At 35.4% G+C, this 6,819-nt stretch overlaps 1 long non-coding RNA gene across 1 annotated transcript; it reads right to left on the bottom strand.

Annotated features, from left to right (window-relative positions):
* Nucleotides 1-1,176: 1,176 nt before the first annotated feature.
* LOC140006520 (uncharacterized) lies at nt 1,177-1,658 on the bottom strand. The gene is made up of 2 exons (XR_011814187.1): nt 1,499-1,658; nt 1,177-1,309 (listed from the first exon to the last, which is right to left on the bottom strand). It is a non-coding gene; the product is annotated as an uncharacterized lncRNA (long non-coding RNA).
* Nucleotides 1,659-6,819: the final 5,161 nt, after the last annotated feature.

The following is a 6,819-nucleotide window of genomic DNA, read 5'->3' as shown; positions in this document are numbered from 1 at the left end:
AAAAAAAAAAAAAAACAAAGACTTGCTGGAACATCACCTTGTTTCTTGCTCTCCATGTATTACGCTGTTATAACCAGAGATATCTTTCTAAGCCTGTCTATAAATGAGTTGTCATTCCATTGCATAATCATCCAAGGTTTTAATTGTTCTCAATGAGAAACGTCACGTAAACACATAGCCCGATTGATGATTCTCATTCCAATTCAAATTCTCCAATGTGAATCGAACAATTACCTTTACCTGATTCCTAGTTGTTATTATAATTTCACATCAGTTTTTTTTTGGTGTGAATTCATGTCTTTATACTCATAGAAAAGTATGTTCTTGGTTGATTATTTTAGCTAATTAAAGATTCTGTAGATTTTGAAATTTTTATTTTTTTTTATGTTTTCGTTTGCTTTTATATAGATTATGGATTTTTTAATAGCCAAAAGAAGGTCTAGTTTTTCCTGATGTTGATTATTCTCTATACTCACTTTCCATAATCAAATTTTATAAAATCTAAAATAAACTAGAACAAGGCCTAATGACGTTGGGATGTATTGTTCCAACGAAGTTGTGCGTGTGATTCACCCATGCATACATAGAATGTAGCCAACACCACTTTGATATACTGCGCCGTGTCAACCTAAGTGGGTTGAGTTTCGTCATTCATGAAATCATGACATTTTTGGTCGTATTAGTGAGCTGACTGAAGATAAGATCTTACTTGATGGATCGGTGCATTTATGCATGTGTTTAGAAATTGACAAGAAGTTATGAGCTGTAAATGACGAATTATCTACACTGTTCTTGAAAATATCCACTTTTTCTTTTTATAAAAAGCTGGAAAATTTTATTAAGCTAAAGATAGATCTGCGACAATTGCGGTAGAAAGAAAAGATGCTGAAGAAAATCTCTAAGTACAAATGTCTGAAATAGAACTAGCATTTCTAATTGATAAATGAACAGCCACATTTAGATTTCTAGGAACCCAATTAGCTTCTCAAATGACAAAATTCTATAAAATATCAAAAATATCATCTAGCAGACCTCCATAGGCTAAATCGTTAGTTTCTAGATTTTTAGGCATGCTGATGATCTTTAAAGAGTCTTCCTCTAAAATAATCTTAGGAACTTGCAATTGAAGCAATAAGCGATTGTTGATCTTGCATCATAGGCTTCAATTACTCAAGATTTTGTGACGATACCTAAGATTTTGTGAAAAATGCAGCAACAAAATTACCCCATTCATCCCTCACGACAACTCCAACTCTAAAGCAGCTGTTTTCGTAGAATATTGCACCATCAAAATTAGCCTTTAGAAAACCTGCATGGGGTTTTACCCAATGAAGTTGGCATCAGAAGAACGCAATGTACTGTTTGCAGATGTGTTTGCTTCTTAATATTTTTGTAAGAAACTGAGAGACAGAGAGACCAAACTGAGTGGATCACAATAGGAGCCACCAAACAGTGCTCCATTTTGATTAAGCTACAGATTCCAAAGAATTATGCTTACCAATTCCACGTCTCATTTTTGCAAATGACGAAGAAGGCCAAGCAACCAAGATGATACTTGGAAGTCTGAAATGTCATGGATAGCACAAGAAAAGATGATTTACATCTTTCATAGGGGCCTTATATAAAGAGCAAGAAGGATCAAGATAGTGAAAGTCATAGGTAGAATACCTTTGCAAATTCAGCACTAGAATATCTTAACTTTACTTAGTATGTTGAGTTTCCACAAGTGGGGCCAAATATCATCTACAAAACCATTACTCCCTGAAACGACATCTTGCCAATTAGTGGATTGTCTTTTGATGAGATAATAGACATTTTTCATTGTAAAGGTATCATTTCTAGAATAGTGCCAAATAAGCTTATCTTGATTTCGTCTGTCACCAAACAGAATGCTCAAAATCACCTCAACCACATCTTGCCAGAAAAGCTCTTGAAGCAATTCATATTTCCATCTCTTCCACAATTAAACAATCTAGAGTGGAGTCTTCCGCTATTACATGAGAACGAGATATTATTTTGAACTTGGAAGGACATGGACCAACTATCTTTCCAAGTTTTGATTTGATTCTCATTTCCAAATTGCCATTTGCTACTAGCGACTAGATATTTCCGAACCTCTCACATTTCTCTCCAAGTAAAAGAAGGCATGGAACTATGCTCGACATGAAAAAAAGTCAAAATTAGAAAAATATTTAGCTTTAAGAACCTGATGTAGAAGAGTAGATTGCTGAGTTCATGGTTCGCCATATCGGCCGATACCGATACGTATCGGCTGAGTCATATCTAGAACGGAAGAGATCGGTACGATACCGATCCCCGAATCGCGGATATCACCATATCCGTGACGACTCGCTCTGACTCGGCCGATATTGACCGATTCGAATCCGTGATACATGATATCGGTCGATATATCCGAGTCAACTCGGAGTCGACTCCGATATTTTTTTAAATTGTGTCTTTTTCAGTATTTTCTAATTTTAGTAATTTTTTCAAAATATTTGGAAACTTTAATGTGTTATAATGTTCATATCACCCGATATTCAACCGATATACCGCGACGGATGTGGAACAACTGAGACCGCGACGCGACCGCGACCCGCGATGGCGAACCATTGCAGTGTGCCACGCCTACTTAGCTAGTAAAGCTAGTTTACAAGCCTTAAGTTGCCCAAAGCCCATGCCACCTTCATTTTTGGATGAACACATCCTATCCCAACTTATCCAATGAATTGATCTCTACTTCGTACCATCACACCGAAAGTTACTCATCATAGATTGGATGTCCGAAAGTAAGGCTTAGAACAACACATTCAATATGTTGGAATAGCTTGAACCACAGCCTTGATCATGATTTCTTTATTTGCCTTTGAGAGACGTAGTTCATTCCATCCTTGTATCATCTGCCAAACTCTCTCTTTAATTGATGAAAAGACTTCAAACTTACAGCAACCAACAACGGTAGGAAGGCCAAGATATTTATCATGAGTAGGAACTTCTTTAGTGTTAAGAAGCTGTGTGATGCTTTGTCGAACTACACGATCCGTGTTAATTTTTGCTAAAGACCACTGTTGATTTGTTAAAGTTAACCTCCCAACCTAAAGCTGCTTTTTAAAGATTACGGATTGCTTTTCCAAACAATAAAGTGTTCTCCGCGAATAATAAGTGAGACTGCTTCAGTCCACTTAAGCCTATATGAAAACTAGATATATTTCACAACGTTCAGCTTTCTGCAATAAATAAGAAAAGCCCTCGGCAATAACAAGTAGGGTGATATAGGATAACCTTGTCTAATACCTCGATGGGGTTGGAGATTGCCAAATTGAGACCATTTATTAAAAGAATAAGAAACAATATCCATAAAACTGGAATGAAAACCTAAAGTTAACACAATACGTCTAAGAAAGTCCACTCAATCCTATCAAAAGGTTTGCTCATGTCCAACTTAATGGATATGGATCCCTCCTGCCTAGAAAATTTCAACTTACAGGAATGGTTAGTTTAACAAGCAATTAAAATATTATAAGTGGTAAGACACTCAAGCATGAAAGCAAATTGACATGGTGAGATGACTTTAGAAGAATACTCCTAATTCTATTAGCTAAAACCTTAGAGGCTAACTTATAAACTATGTTGCATAGACTAACGGGATGAAACTGAGTGTTATTAGATGGATTTTGACACTTAGGATTAAGAACCATATAAGTATGGTTAAGATTCGTAGGTAAAATACCTTTATTCAAGAATTTAAGAACCTAACGAGTGACATCCGAACCAATAATGTGCCAATATTTTTTGTAGAAGATTGGTGACATGCTATTGGGTCCAGGAGTTTTAAAAGGATGCATTTGATCTAAAGCTTTGTTACCTCAATGGAATTGTAAGTACATAGAAGAGAATCATTCATTTCATTGGAAACACTTCCCCACACTCGTTGGATGACTGCATTAATTGCCTTAAAAGAAAGCGTCGAAGTAGAAAAATTGTGCCAAAATGTTCGAGGATGATAGCTTCTAACCTCTTTAGATTGGCACCAAGATCCATTTTTGTCATAAAGGCCAGCAATTTGATTATGTTTCTGTCTTTTAGAAGCCAAGGCATGAAAGTAAGTAGTATTTTGATCACCCTTCGAGTACCATTCTGCTTTACTTCTTTGTTTCCGCATGATATCTAGCTGGTCAAGAAGGTCCTCTAACTGATTAGTTAAAGAACTAATCTCAACCTTTACAGACTTTATCAAAACACCTTGTTGGAGTTCGGAAATCCTTTGCCGTAGTTCTTTTCCAACCTTTGTGCGGTTACACAAAAACTATTTGCTCCATTGGAAAGGCCCAACCTGTAATTGTTTGTTTTCAAAATCAAGATTTCAGAAGCATTATTTGCTAAGTCGCGATCCCAAGATTCCTATATTATATGCTCTTATTTAATCCACATTGCTTCAAACATATAACGCTTATCTTTTCTGGCTTTCCTGCAATCTCTTGATAACTCATTCGAATAGGATAGTCTTAAAACAATAGGAATATGATCTAAAAAAAGAGCGTGTTTGTGATATATCTTGAATCCGGCAAATAAATCAAGAAAATCATGAAATACACAGGCACAGTCTAAATGTGCTTTAGTCACATTAGGAGAAGGGCGATTTCCACACCAAGTAAAATGAAAGCCTTCACAACCTAAATCAAACAAATTACAATCTAATAGTGCCCTTCTAAAATTCATGATTTGCCAATTTGGTCTCAAAATAGCACTTTGAAATTCAAATTGAGTATCTCATGGTAATCACTGTTGCATACCCATGGAAGACATGATAATGTGTTGAGTTTGCACAAAATATCCCAAGAATGCTTCAACATCTTCTGCCAAAGGCTATTTTCTTTGAATGCTTCAACATTCTTGTTTCCTTCGCACAGCCTCAAAGGCTGTTTTGAAGACATGATAATGTGTTGAGTTTGCACAACAAATTTGTTTCCTTTCTATTTTTTGTCAGTAGCAATTGATCGCATGTCCTGATTGGTTGAAAACATCTTTAGCGATGTTAAGGTAGCATCAACTAGAAACACATCCTTCATGATTGACTCTAAAGATGTCGTAGGAATATATAACTATTTGAATGATGTGTTGGGCTTAGTGTTTATAGATTGGGTTTTGGCTCAATAGTACAGGGATGGAAAGAAGAGACAAGGTTAGGGTTTAAGTTTTCCGATGAAGAATGGGTGCTTATTTTTTTAGAGTTTGAATGGGCTGCTGTTGCAAAATTTTGTTTTGCTTGAGGGCTAATGGGTTTGATTGAATGGATCTGACAATGGTTAGTGCTGTTGGGCTGATTTAGTTTCTAAGAGTTTGAGATTTTGGGCTGTCCAATGGGCTTTAGGAAATGGCTATTTGCTTTAGAATTTGCTTGTTTGCTTCAGGGCCCATCTTGACTGAATGTATGGGAAGGGTTTTCGGCTTAGGGTGAAGAGGAGGAAATTGCTTGTGTTATCCTTGAAGTGTCAGATTTCAATTTCATTACAATCATCCACTTATATATAAATATATTCTAATGAAACATCAAGTTCTTAGAAATAATTGGGAATTCTTATCCAGGTATGGTTGGGATTTAGGCCTCTATAATCACAACCTCTATTATAGGTGGATGCCTTCATAAATGAGGTTCTGACAATTTCAATTGGTTCCATTACAGTTTTCAATATCACGTTTACCTCACTTATTTCCAATTTTAATGAAAGAATTTCATCTCACACCTATAAATAATCCTATAAAATGATAAAAAAAATATTTCTATTTCCAAATCACCCTTCGATGGTTTATACAAAATTGAATAAAGCATATTAAACTAAAAAAACACTTGAAAATGCATCAAATGAATGAAAGTAATTTATTAAGAAAAATAATTGAAGACCCCATAATTCTTAATGCTCTAGTTGCGATGAGTAACAAAACAAATGATGAAGCAATTAATGGTTTAATTGAGTTATATGGTAGAATACATTTAAAAGAATAAAAGTGCATCATTAGGAAAGAGAAAAATAAAAGAAACCAAAAATTGACAAATGATCTTAGAACGCAGTTCTTTTGTTCGACTCGCCGCAAAGAGTCGGCAGCTACTAGACAACTCTTCAGACTCAAGGTGCAGATGGAGATGCTTTAAATCGGCCATCCTATGGCCAAGGAAGCTGGATGGCGAGAAATAGAGGTGCAATCTGATTGCAAAGCTGTCATTGAGAAAATCCATACGGAAGGTAGGGAGGAAGCCCCAGTTGGTACAATAATGGAAGATATCAAACAACTATGTGGTATGTTCCAATGCTGTATCTTTTTGTTTATTTATAGAGATGGAAATAGATGTGCTCATCAAATGGCACAATTTGCAACCAAGCTTGTTTCCAATGTGATATGGAAGCAAAGCTTCCCTCTGTGGCTCAAAGAGAGCATACAGGAGGACAATATAAAGTTCATAGCTTGTATTATCAAGTTCACTAAATATATAAAGAGAATACCGTTTGACAAAAAAAAAAAAAAAAGAATCGGCCATCCTATCACCTTTTCAAATGCTTGGTTCGGATGGTGATCATTTAGTTTAGCCGTCTGATCGGTCTAACAACTATATTTTAATAATCATATCTATATCTATATGTATTGTAGGAGATTTTTGTGGAGACCCCTTGACGGCTTCCAAATCTTTCATACCTAGATTTTTCATTTATTTTAATACATAAATTCAATTAAAAAGTTTGAAATAGGGATTTACAACTAATCCTATGACAATTCAAATTTAAAATTTAAAACTTCCCCACTTCAAATGAGTACTTAATAAAT

The sequence above is a fragment of the Coffea arabica genome, chromosome 1c (assembly GCF_036785885.1).
Source record: "Coffea arabica cultivar ET-39 chromosome 1c, Coffea Arabica ET-39 HiFi, whole genome shotgun sequence".
Taxonomy (NCBI): domain Eukaryota; kingdom Viridiplantae; phylum Streptophyta; class Magnoliopsida; order Gentianales; family Rubiaceae; genus Coffea; species Coffea arabica.
The sequence above is the reverse complement of the archived record's forward strand: the minus strand, read 5'-3'. Positions and strand labels throughout refer to the sequence as shown.